The 13,757-nt window shown below is 50.4% G+C and overlaps 1 pseudogene; it reads left to right on the plus strand.

Moving 5' to 3' along the window:
* The first annotated feature begins 2,431 nt into the window (after positions 1-2,431).
* On the plus strand, positions 2,432-10,808 carry LOC123465422 (annotated as a pseudogene).
* Positions 10,809-13,757: the final 2,949 nt, after the last annotated feature.

Genomic DNA, 13,757 nt, shown 5'->3' on the forward strand with positions numbered 1-13,757 from the left:
AACAAGTTCCAGAGCAAGACACACCATGCTAATTCTCCAGCAATGCAGGAATATAGCCCCGAGCATTAAAATACAGGCTGCCCAAAGTCACACCAAACCCATAGACACCTCAAAACTCACTACTGGACACTTCATTGCACTCCAGAGAGAAGAGATCCAGCTCCACCCACCAGAACACTGACAAAAGCTTCCCTAACCAGGAAATCTTGACAAGCCACTAGTCCAACCCCACCCACAGGGAGGAACGTCCACAATAAAGAGGAACCAAAAACTTCCAGCATACAGAAAGGCCACCCCAAACACAGCAATCTAAACAAAATGAAAAGGCAGAGAAATATTCAGCAGGTAAAGGAACATGGTAAACGCCCACCAAACCAAACAAAAGAGGAGGAGATAGGAAGTCTACCTGAGAAAGAATTCAGAATAATGATAGGAAAGATGATCCAAAATCTTGAAAACAAAATGGAGTTAAAGATAAAGAGACTGAAGGCAAGGATTGAGGAGATGCAAGAAATGTTTAACAAGGACCTAGAAGAAATAAAAAAGTGTCAATCGATAATGAATAATGCAATAACTGAGATTAAAAGCACTCTGGAGCGAACCAATAGTAGAGTAACTGAGGCAGAAAATAGGATAAGTGAGGTTCAAGGTAGAATGGTGGAAATATATGAAGCAGACAGGAAAAAAGGAAAACGAATGAAAAGAAATGAGGACAACCTCAGAGACTTTTGGGACAATGTTAAATGCCCCAACATTCGAATCATAGGAGTCCCAGAAGAAGACAAAAAGAAAGGCCATGAGAAAATACTTGAGGAGATAATAGTTGAAAACTTCCTTAAAATGGGGAAGGAAATAACCACCCAATTCCAAGAAACCCAGAGGGCCCCAAACAGGATAAACCCAAAGAAAAACACCCCAAGGCACATATTAATCAAATTAATGAAGATCAAACTCAAAGAACAAACACTAAAAGCAGCAAGGGAAAGCAACAAGTAACACACAAGGGGATTCCCAAAAGGATAACAGCTGATCTTTCAATGGAAACTTCATGCCAGAAGGGAAGGGCAAGACATACTTAAAGTCATGAAAGAGAAAAACATACAACCCAGATTACTATACCCAGCAAGGATCTCATTCAAATATGAAGGAGAAATCAAAAGCTTTACAGACAAGCAAAAGCTGATAGAATTCAGCACTACCAAACCAGCTCTTGAGCAAATGCTAAAGGATCTTCTCTACACAGGAAACAGAGAAAAGGTTTATAAACTTGAACTCAAAACACACAGTTACTGTAGAAGTGAAGTTTTGAGAATAGAGGGCTATTACTCTAAACCCTATGACATTAGTGTTGGTCGTTCAGTCGTGTCCGACTCTTTGTGACTCCATGGACTGACTGCATGGAGCCCACCAAGCTCCTCTGTCCATGGGATTCTCCAGCTAAGAATACTGGAGTGGGTTGCCATGCCTTTCTCCAACTATGATATTAGAGGGGGCTGTTACTATAGAAGGGGAACTATCACTGTACAGGGGAGAGTATGACAATAGAAGGGGAGTATTACTGTAGAGGGGGGACCATGACAACAGAAGGGGACTATTACTGTAGAGGGGGGACTATAACAACAGAAGGGAACTATTACTATAGAGAGGGGACCTTAAGAATAGAGACAACCCCTGTCCATGGAGAGCAGTAAACACAAATATAAAGGTCCAGGCATGTGTTTGCCATGAAAGGAGTCCTGATGGCATGCAGACCACCAGGACACCCACCCATAACAGGAGAGAGGGGACACTCAGACCCTGACTGGAGGCATTCCCAGCTTCTTAGCTGCTCAGGTGGGTGCTTCATCCTGGGAGCCTGTCCAGTCACTTTTACTGCAGCAACACTCATCAGATCGAGAGACCGCCTCCGGGGAGTGACGGGCATGTGACCTTGGGCCTGGACTCCATTGCCCCTAGGGTGGAAGCCCCCATACCTGGAGCCCACAGGCTCAACTGGGCCCCTCTCAGCACCAAAAGGAGGGGGCTGGTGCACAGTGCGAGGAAGGGGGACCCTCTGGATGGGGTCGCCAGCTCTAGCCTCAGGGAGAACAGACTTGAGCTGCTGGGGTCTGTCTGTTAGTCCCTGTCTCCCCACTCCCTTGCTCCTCCTCAAACCCCCACTTAACCTCCTGTGTCTCTCTGCCCCCTCGCCCTACTTCTGTTTGTCTCTTTTCATGTCTCTGTCCATTTCTTTCTGTGTCTCAGTTTCTCCGTCTCTAGAGCACTTCTCCCCTCTTCACCACCCCATCCTCCTTTCTCTTGGAGAGAAGTCCACAGGTACAAGTTTCTCAGAGCCACACCTCCATGCCGCCAGCACCGGGTCTTCTGTATGTCCTGTTTTAATTATGCAACACCCTATTTCCTCCCCCAGATTGCCCAGGCTGGGCCTCCGATGGGCTGGCAGGTGAGCTTGCCCGGCTCCTTCCTGTGCCACCAAAGTGAACTCCAACTGGATGTCGGCACTGAGTTCTTGGCTCTGGGACATGCCCCTGCACCACCTCTCCATCCCAGGTGAGGCCCCATAGGCTCGACTCAGCGGAGATGCGGCTGCAAGATGGGTCCAAGTGTGGGAAGCCTCAGAGCCAAACATGCACACATGCAGGCACACACAGGCATACTGAACACACACACGCATGCACACACACACACCAAACACACATGCACACACACGCACACATACTGCACACACACACATACACACACCAGCACCTTCCCTTGTCTGTCCACTTTATCCCATTCAACCCAGAAGGTATATGAACCCCCGAGAGCCCACCTTCAGGACACACGCTGGCCTCCCTGGGGGGCAGGGTTGTGTTTTTCTCAGCCACTCTGTCCTACTCCTGGGGACCCCTCAGCTTTCCACCCACGTTTTCCATCAGAGCTTGTGCAGCACTTTCTGCACTTGAGCTTGGAGGACCCAAAGTTTAAGGGGGCCACCCGCCCCCAAAACAACTCGATAAGTGATACCAGAACTATCTAATTAAAATGAGGAACCTCTGACTCCAGCCAGTTTGGTTGCAAAAAGTGCTGCAAAGCTCAGCTATGGGCGGGCATCTGGATTTGGGGATGGCCAGTGGTGACCAGGCAGGCGGGCACTTCCAGGGTGACACTGCTGTGCTCAGGCCATCTGAGGGGTGGCCCCCAGACACCGTGGCCTGGGAGGGGAGGGTCCCTGCCAGACAGCACCCTGCTCACCTCCTCAAGGTGTAAACGTGCCCCATTCTCCACCAGCACTCCTCTGGCCGTGCAGACACTGGGCCCTGCCCTGGCTCTGTGACACTGGACACTGCCCGCTGGGAGCGCACATGGACAGTTGGACAAACAGGAAGTGCTGTTTTCTATGGAAGGCAGCTTTAGACTCTTTCTCACCCTCTCGACAGCTGTGGGGTTCTATGAGGCCATCCCACCCTGCCTGGGAGGAGGGGCCCCCACACGGCTCTTCCCTTGAGAGTGTGGAGCAGACAGGGAACCGTGGACCCAGTCTCTCGGCCCTTCCGGGTGCTTCCCCGTGGGGAAAGCTGTGGGGACCCCACATGGAGGAGGCTTCCAAGTCTTCAGGACCACAGAGTGGCCCTTGGCCGCTCTCCTTCCCATACCCCTTACAAAATAACTCGATGCCTCTCCCCCAAGCCCGGGCACCACTCATCTGCTTCTGTCTTTGTAAATTTGCCTGTTCTGGACATCTTTTATAAATGGACAGGTAAAATGTGTCCTTCTGTGTCTGCTTCTCTCACTGACCATCGTGTGTTCAAGGTCCATCCATGATGTAGCCTGTGTCAGAACTTCACTCCTTTTCATGGTGACTCATACACCACTGTGTGCATGGGCCACATGCTGCTGACCCACCCATCCATCCATCCACCCACACACCCACCCATCCACTCATCTATCTGTCCATCCACCCACTCACCTATCCATCCACTCATCCATCCAACCACCCACTCATCCATCCATAAATCCACCCATCCAGCATCCATCCATCCATCCATCCATCCACAAACCAATCCATCATCCACCCATCCACTGATTGATCCATCCACCCACTCACCATCCATTCATCCATCCATCCATCTACTTATCTATCCACCCATCCATCCACTCTTCCATAACATCATCAAATCAAATTATATTATGAACTTGTAAATCCTCCTTCCTATCCCTTGACCCTGAGAATAAATAAGAAAAGAAAAAAGAGAAAGAAATAAAGCTAGTCCAAACCTATGTTCAGAGACAGAAGGGAAGATTTCTGGATTGTCCCCAGGTGACTGCTAAAGTGTGAACCTCTCCACACTGTCTCTGAAACAGATCACACAGATTTAAAAGGGAAAAGAATAAGTAAAACCACACATAAATGACCACAACATTGGCGTCATAAAAAGCCTGAAAATACTATGAATAACTTCAAAGTACTTGTAACTAGAGAAGGTCTCTCTGTGCTCAGTTGTGTCTGACTCTTTGCAGCCCCATGGACTGTACCCACCAGGCCCCTCTGTCCATGGACTCTCCAGGCAAGAATAATGGAGTAGGTTATCATTCCCTTCCCAGGGGATCTTCCCAACCCAGGGATCACCACTGCATCCTTTATGCCTCCTGCTTTGGCAAGCAGGCTCTTTGCCACGAGCACCACCTGGGAAACAACAAACCATAAAATCAAAAGCCACCTTAAGCCTTTCCTGTCCAAAAAGGGGATTCCTTAAATAAATTGACTTTCACTTTCTCACATCTGCAGAGACCCCATTTCGAGACAAGATTCAGTCCCCAGGACTCAGTGGATATGACTTTCGGGACTCCCCCATACCCCGCGGTGCTATAGCTGTGCATCCTTAGGGTGGCTTGGGGGCACAGAGGACAGGCTCAGGGGGTGACGTGTCCCCTGCCTGGTTTGCCTGCAGGGAGCCACAGCATGATGACCTACTGCCTGAACAAGAAGTCACCCATCTCTCACAAGGAGTCAAGGCTGCTGCAGCTTCTGGGCAAAGTGCTGCCATGTGTCACCCTGCCCATGGTGCTCAAGAGGTCCACCACCCAGGTGAGGGTCTGCGGGCACGCCTGGGCCCTGGACCCAGCTCCAGCCGCTAGTGTCACCCACAGGGGGCGGTGTCCTTATCCCTCTTGGGGAAACGAGATTGAGAATAAACCTGCTGTAAAGCAGAATTGCTGTTTAGTTGCTCAGTCATGTCTGACCCCATGGACTGTAGTCTGCCAGGCTTCTCTGTCCATGGGATTCTACAGGCAAGAATACTGGAGTGGGTTGCCATGCCCTCCTCCAGGAGATCTTCCCCACCCAGAGAGCCTCCCAGAAAGGTAGGAAAGGACACAGCTTTACTGTGGAACCAGCCTGAAGCCAGAACGGGGACCCATGGACTAACAGCATCACCGTCTGAAGTTACAGAGGCTGGGGGACCTGGGAAGGGAAGGGGAAGGCTGGGTTCCGCCCTTTGTGCAGCTGAGCTGACACCAGAGCTCCTTCCTGGTCCCAGATAAGCAATAGCTGAGTTCCCATGTTCTTTGAGGTGGGTTTATGTTTGCACCCCAGCACCCCCTCCAGGGAGACTTTCTTGGTGGCGCAGATGGGAAAGAATCAGCCTGCAATGCGTGGGGCCCGGGCTAGATCCCTGGATCGGGAAGATCCCATGGGGGAGAAAATGGCACCTCACTGTAGTATTCTCACATGGGAAGTCCCATGGACAGAGGAGCCCAGCAGGCTAGAGTCCATGGGGTCACAGAGAGTCAAGACAACTGAAGCGACTGAGAACACACGCACGCACTCACACCCCTCCCCTGTAGTGCTTCTCCAGGGTGGATCGGGGGTTTTATGGGGTGCAGAGAAGCCGGGGTGGGAGGCAGTCATTGTGGAGGATGAAGAGGAGTCAATGTTGGGGGCCCTGTCTGTGGGGAGGGGGCACCCAATTGACAGTGGTCCTGTCACTGGCACACACGTTACCCAGGGGGTGGATGCAGGATGGGGTAGAAACCCACCGGGGCCCAGGTGCCCTCAGGAGCAGGGGCCCACCTGGGCGGGACAGATGGCCCCTGCCTTCCTGTACCCGCACTTGAGGGGCAGTCATATTCCTGGTTTTTCTGCTCCTGGGCTGGTCCTCCCAAGAGGACAAGAGGCTGTCAAGCACAGCTCTTACCTGTGTGATTGCTTCCTCCTGGGAGGTCCCTGGTTGCTGGAATCCTCCTCAGGGGATCTGATTGGCAGAGAGCCAGGGCTGGAATGTGGACAAACTACATTCTTGCTTGCATCAGCTGCCTACAGGCTGGCCTTAAGAGCTCACACCCAGAGGAGGGAGCGAGCAGCAGGGGGTCCACCAGAGCCCGGGAGTCCTGCAGGACTGGGGTCCCTCTGCTCAGAGGGTCCCTTGGTGCTGGGTCCCTTTCTTCTGCGTCCCTCCAGGGCAGGGTCCCCTCCATACTGGGGGACCTTGGTGCCATGGTCTCAAGTGGTATGGCTCTCAAAGAGACCTGGGTGTGTGTGGGGTGGGGGGCACAGGTGGTGGTCTTTCAGGGGGTGTTTAAGATCAGCGGCTGCAGCAGCACTTCATTTAATCCTTGTAGAGGTGGATGGCAAGTGCCTGACAATAGCTGACAATATTCATATGAGTCTTTCTTTTTTCTTTTAATTTGGATTGGGGGGTGGGGCTGTGACACCCTTTCCCATTTTTTATCCTTATATCTTTTTCTTTTTCCATTGTGACTCTGTGTAGAGAACACAGTACCATTTTCTGCGACTAGTTTATGTTAATATTAGTTTTTGCTTTTTCTTTTATTTTGGATAGAGAGAATCTATTATTTTCTTCCCCACTTTTTCATCCTTGTGTTTTTTTCTTTTTCCATTATGACTCCTTGTAGAGAACACAGTACATTTTCTGCTACAAATTTATATTAGGGCTTCCCTGGTGGCTAGTTGGTAAAGAATGTGCTTGCAATGAGGGTGATGTGGGTTCGATCCTGGGTTGGGAAGATGTGGAGAAGGGAAAGGCAACCCACTCTGGTAATCTTGCCTGGATAATTCCATGGACAGAGGGGTCTGGTGGGCTACAGTCCACCGGATCAAAATGAGTTGGAAACAACTGAGCAACTTTCACTTTTCAATGTACGTTAAAGTTATTTTTTGCTTTTTCCTGTCTTATTTGTGTCGTGGACAGATGTTTTGTCCTTTTGTTCTCTTCCCTTGATTCCTTCTTGCCTTTCCTAGTGCTGTTTGTGGGGGTGGGCACAGATCTCTGTGGGTCTAGTGTGTCCTCATGTCCAAGGGTCCAGCTTGGGTGTCATGGAGCCTTGGCATTGAACCCACAGGGAGCTTCCACCCAGGGACTGCCTGAAGGAGTGTGAGGCTGGACTCTGCAGGAACACCCCCCCAAGACCACAATCTTGACCCGGGCTCTGTGCTCCACATGACCACTGACCCTGGGGACCCTGTTCCCAGAAGCAGTGCCTCAACCCCAGCAGCACCAACACGGTTGATTTCACAGTGGCCAATGTGGCCCTCAGTTGGGCATCCTCAGTGCATGCCCAGCCCCTGAGTGGGGCTGCCCTCTGTGCCCAGCACAGATGACTGACCTCTGTGTGCAGGTTCTGAGCATCATGAAGCACCTGGATGCTGGTGTGAGGACCTGCAGTTGGCGCACATGGAGGAGGGCACTGAGAGGAACCTGCACTCTGGCCACATGGTGTACATGACGGCCCTCATGGAGGTGGGGGTGGGGGCAGGGTTACGGAGGGGGGGGTCCGCCAGCCAGGGACACCACGTCTGGTCCAGGCAGGAGGGGGAGGGCCTCTGAGGGGATGGGCACACGTCCACTCAGATGGACACACAGTCACTCCAGACAGGAGAGGCTGACCTCTAAGGGGAAAACACAGGTCCACTCCCATTAGAGGACACTGACCTCTAATGGGACGGACACACGTCCACTCCAGGCATGAGAGGGAAAACCTCTGGCATCAGTCACTCAGAATTCCCAACCAACACGCATTTCTGAACGCACACCTGCACCCCTGGCCTCTGGGGTGTCTCCCAGAATTTGGCTATACCAGGTCCCTGACATGTCTTTTCCTGTGTCCAGTTTTGGGGTGTCCAGTCCATTCTCTCGGCTGCTGGCCAAGTCACTTAAAGTCTCACACTGGCCTCGGCCCCCAGTGCCCCCACCACAGAACCTAAAGACCCTTGGGGTCTGGAGGTTCTGTCCTGGGCCTCAGTGTGCATGTACCCTGCTGGCCTTGCATGCTCCCTGGAGCACAGACTTCACACAATGTTATAAGCAATGCTCTCTGCTGCTGTGCATGCACACACACATGCATATCCATGCACACACAGACCCTGAACACATGCACACCTGTGTGTGCACTTGTACCTACTGGAGTGTGTACACACACACACACACACACCAGCACACCAGAGCAATGCCACGGTTCCCCACTGCCACTCAAGAGAGGCTGGGTCCCTTGGGACCAGGCACCATGCTTTATGTCTTTGTGTGTCAGGACACCCCAACCCATCTGTAGAGTGGCTGTGCCGGGGGAATTCCCCACCCATGACCCTCTGTCTCTCACTACAAGGCCCTTCACCCCACCCCCACCCAGGACATGCTCATGGAGATCTCAGAGTGGCTGGAGAACCACCCACAGGAAGTGGTTATCCTGGCATGCAGGAACTTCGAGGGCGTGATGGAGGACCTGCATGAGTACCTGATGGGCTGCATCAAGAACATCTTTGGGGACATGCTGTGTCCCCGTGGGGGTGTGAACAGGGGCCACAGGCTCCCCATGCTCTTGGCAGTGGGGGTGGTGGGAGTACTAGGCCTCACTGTAATCAAACTATCTGCTTGCTGCATGAGGCTGATTCAGGCACCAGGTGATGCTGCTCATGGAACCCCAGTAATCCACCCACCACTGTCTCCACTCAAACACCCCAATAACCAGCCCATCACTGGTCACAGGCACCCCCAATAATCCACCCTGCCTGGTCTCTATTCAGACATCCCCAAAATCCATCAATCATGCCTCACAATGCCCCAGTAATCCACCTGCTGTTTTCTATCAAAAACCCCAATAATCCATCCACCTCTGTTTCCACTCAGGCACCCCAATAATCGACCCATCACTGCTCAAGACACCCAAGTAATCTACCCACGACTGTCTCCACTCAAACACCCCCAAAATCTACCAATCACTGCTCAAGACACCCCAATAACCCACCATCACCATCTCCACTCAGACACCCCAGTAATCGACCCACTAGTGTCTCTACTCAGACATGCCAATAACCCACCCATGACTGTCTCTTCTCACAGAGAACCCAATAACCAGCCCATCACTGCTCATAGACACCCTAATAATCCACACATCACTGTAGCTTCTCGGACACCCCCGATAACTGACACATTATGTCACAAGGCACCCCAATAACCCCTGTGCACATGTCTCATGGGCACCCGGATGATTCTCCCCCTAGGAGGTGCTGACTCTGCACCAGCTGTGGTCCCAGGGCCAGCAGGTCATCCTGTCATACAAGGACGAGGCATCCATGAGTCAGCATGCAGAACTGTGGCCCGGTATCCCCTACTGGTGGGGGAACCAGGTGAAGCCCTGAGACCTCATCCACTACCTGGAGCTCATGAAGAGCTGCAGCCACCCAGGGGAGTGCTGCCTTCAAACCGGGACACCTGGTCGCACACATGTCCTCGTGCATGGGTCTGGCTTTGTGTTCAAGTGGAGAAATGGAACAGGACGTATTAGGGGATGTTATTCTGTTCAGCACATGGGGACCAGGGCGTGGACATCCTTGGGGATGTTACTGTGTCCACCACAGGGGTTAGGATGTAGACAGGATGTGGACATCCATGTGAACATTATTGTGTCCACCACACGGGGCCAGGACATGGACATCTTTGGGGTCACTCTCCAGCCCACCTGCCCTTTGTAACAGGAGAAATTCATGAGTCAACACCCCTATGAGCCCCTGCTGTCTGAACTTTGGTCTCTGTTGGACATCTGAATCTCTGACCTCTGCGGAGGCCAGAGTCTGGGTGAGTGATGGCACAGCTTAGTGACTGCGTGGGCAGGTGACCCCATGGGTTAGGGGTCTCATGGGTGGGTGACTGCGTGGGTGGGTGACCCCATGGATTACTGGTCACATAGGCCAGAGACCGTGTTGGTTGGAGACTGCGTGGGTGGGTGACTGTGTGGGTGGGTGACCAGTTTGAGTTGCTGAGTGCAGGGTGGGTTACCATGTGAGTTGCTGACTCGGTGAGTGGGTGACCCCATGGGCGGGTGACGGTGCGAGTGGGTCATCATGTGGACAGGTGAGCGCATGCCCTCACAGGTTAGTGACCCCATGGGTGGGTGCCCACAGGGGTTGGTGGCCAGTGGAGGGATCAGTGCATGGGGTAGTGACCCCATGGGTGGGTGACCACATGAGTCAGTGCCCACACGGTTTGGTTGGCCACATGACTCCATGGGTTAGTGGCCGCACGCCTGGGCAGCTGACCCAACAGCCTGCACCATGAACAGCAGCCCCTCTCTTGTCCCAGGCAGGCTGTGGGTGGCCAGCATCAACCTCACAGAGAACCTGGAGTTTGTCCGCGTCCACCCGGCCTGGTCCCTGGAGAAGCTGACCCAGTGGGGGCTCCCCTACCTTTGCGCATGGGTGTGGGGCCGTACCAACACCTTCGCAGGCAACTTCATCTGGGCCGAGTGGTTTGTTGGTGACGTCATCGGGTTGAACTGGAAGCTGCTTTGGGGCTGACAGATGGTGCGTGTGTGGAGCTGGGCATCACAGAGGCTGCGTCTCAGTCACGTCCTGCGACGTTACCGGCCTGAACCAGAAGCCACCTCGGGGCTGAGGCACGGCGCACTGAGGAGCTGGGCATTGCGGAGGCCGCTCCTCGTTCGCATCCTGTGACATCACTGGGCTGAACCAGGAGCTGCTTCAGGGCTGAGGGATGACACATGGGTGAAGCTGGGTATCACGGAGGCTGCATTTAAGTCACGTACTGTGATGTCACCGGCCTGAACCGGAAGCCACCTTGGGGCTGCCGGTGGGCACGTTGAGGAGCTGGGCTTTGCAGAGGCTATTCTCAGCCCTGTCTTGTGGGGCTTGTCATCCGTCCGCGCGTCCACTGAATGTGGGTGACTGCCGAGGTGGGGCCAGGTGGCAGGGTCCATGGTCTCTCGGCGACTGCAGGGTGTGAGGTGATGATTAAAGGTGAGTGCATGATTTGTACAATCACATCCTCAGGGAGACACACCTGGTTCTCGGGTCTGTGGCTTCCCCATGGGAGAGGCTGTGGTGCCCCCTCTCCCCAGGCACTGAGACTAGCAGACGGTGACCCCCAGCTGGGGAGGGGAGGAGGCACTATGACATAGTGTCCATAGGAGGAGACTGAGCGCATAGTGATCTCACTGAGAAATCCCTTTTATTAGATAAGGGACTTACCTGGTGGCTCACTTAAGAAGGCCTTCTTATCTCTCCTTGCTAGTCTTTGGGACTCTGCATTCAGGTGGCTGTATCTTTCTGTGTCTCCTTTGCCTTTCTCTTCTCTTCTCATCTATTTGTAGGGCCTCCTCAGACACCCACTTTGCCTTTTTGCATTTCTTTTTCTCGTGGATGGTTTTGATCTCCACCTCCTGTACAATGTTAGGAACCTCCATCCATAGGTCTTCTGGTACTCTGTGTGCCAGATCTAACCCTTGAATCTATTTGTCACTTCCAGTGTATACTCACAAGGGATTTGAAAAAAGCAAAGAAACAGAGGAAAACAATAGAGTGAAAAAGAGTAGAGATCTCTTCAAGAAAATGAGAAATGCCAGGGGAACATTTCATGCAAAGACAGGCACAATAAAAGACAGAAACGTTATGGGCCTAGCTAAAGCAGAAGAGATTAAGAAGAAGTAGCAAGAATACACAGAAGAACTGTTAAAAAAAATCTTAATAACCTGGATTACCATGATGATGTGATCACTCACCTAGAGCCAGACATCCTGTAGTGCAGACACGTGGGCCTTAGGAAGCAGCAGTACAAGCAAAGCTAGTGGAGGTGATTAAATTGTACCTGAATGCTTTCAAATCCTAAACGGTGGTACTGTTAAAGTGCTGCACTCAATACACCAGCCAGTTTGGAAAACTTGGCTGTGGCCACAGGACTGGAAAAGTTCAGTTTTCATTTCAATCCCAAAGAAGGGCAATGCCAGACAATGTTCAAACTACCACACAACTGCACTCATTTCACATGCTAGGAAGGTAATGCTCAAAATCCTTCAAGCTAGGCTTCAAGAGTATATGACCCGAGAACGTCACAGTCCACACATTCAAACCGTTGATACTAAATGCACAGTGATGCCATAAAGATGGTCAAGGCAAAGACACACAATGTGATTTTATTTATGTCTAAATCAGTGAAACAAAATATTCACTGCAAAGTACAAACTTTTTATCATGAAAAATCCTATGTTTGAATATGAAATATCCTGCTGAAATTGAAAAATACGTTTTAAAGTGAAATTCTTTGTCAGCTATTTTGAGACTATGGGAAAAAAGAAAATAAAATTACGTTCATTGGGGCTGCTTCAGTTCAGTTCAGTCGCTCAGTCGTGTCCAACTCTTTTCATTGGGGGCTGCGTAAACTTTCACAGATATTTTTTCTTAAAGATTCCCTTACAGTTTTGCAGTCTTAATTAGACATAAAATCATCAGTAGATTTTATACTATGTTTGTTTTCTGAACATTTTCATTTCCTTTAATTTATGAATGTAACTAGAATGTTTTTCTATTAAGTGAGTATTAAAAATTACTCCTCTCTCCTGTGTGGAACACACTGTTTACACTACTGTTGGGAGACATTTTACTGCCTAAAACCTTTCATAATTCAGCTCTACAATCTAGGTTTTTTTGTTTGTTTGTCTTGCTTTGTTTAGGCTGAGAATTTTCTCATCTATTTTTAGTATCTTCAGAGTCTCTGTTAGGCATACGTCTGCTGTTGTTTCCTTGCACAGTCATGTCCCAACTCTTTGCCACCCCATGGACTGTAAGCCCACCAGTCTCTTCTGTTCACAGGGATTCTCCAGTCAAGAATACTGGAGTGGGTTGCCATGCTCTCCTTCAGGGGATCTTCCTGACCCAGAGATGGAATTCGCACCTGCTACAGCTCCTGCATTGCAGGCAGATTCTTTACCACTGAGTGAAAAGAGATCATGTATACATGAAACCCACCTTAATTATGAAGACTCATAATTGGCGAAAAGCAAAGATGGAGAAGCCCAAACAAGCATTTATCTTTTACCAATTAATAATAAGAAAACAACCCTTCATTTCAATTTGTCTTCCTTTATTTTTTCAATTAACTTTTCATTGAAGGATGATTGCTTTCCAGAATATTGGTGTTTTCTGTCAAACTTCAACATAACAGTCTTTCTTAACTCATAGTTTCTCTTCAATATCTTCTTATCCTGTGTAAATAACTTCTTTTAACATTTCTTACAGACAAGGTATCTGCTGAGAATGAATTCCCCAATTTTTTGTTGATATGAGAGTATCTCCTTCTCCTTTGTTTTTGAAGGATAATATTCCTGGAAGTAGAAGTTAATTTCAGTAGTTTTTTTTTTTTTTTAAGCATTTTATTTATTGACGTGTTGTACCTGTACCATGGATTTACTAGTTAAGCTGTATAATTCATTGATTTGTAACTTATTCATAGGTTGAATAACCATAACCACAG

The sequence above is a fragment of the Bubalus bubalis genome, chromosome X (assembly GCF_019923935.1).
Source record: "Bubalus bubalis isolate 160015118507 breed Murrah chromosome X, NDDB_SH_1, whole genome shotgun sequence".
Taxonomy (NCBI): Eukaryota; Metazoa; Chordata; class Mammalia; order Artiodactyla; family Bovidae; genus Bubalus; species Bubalus bubalis.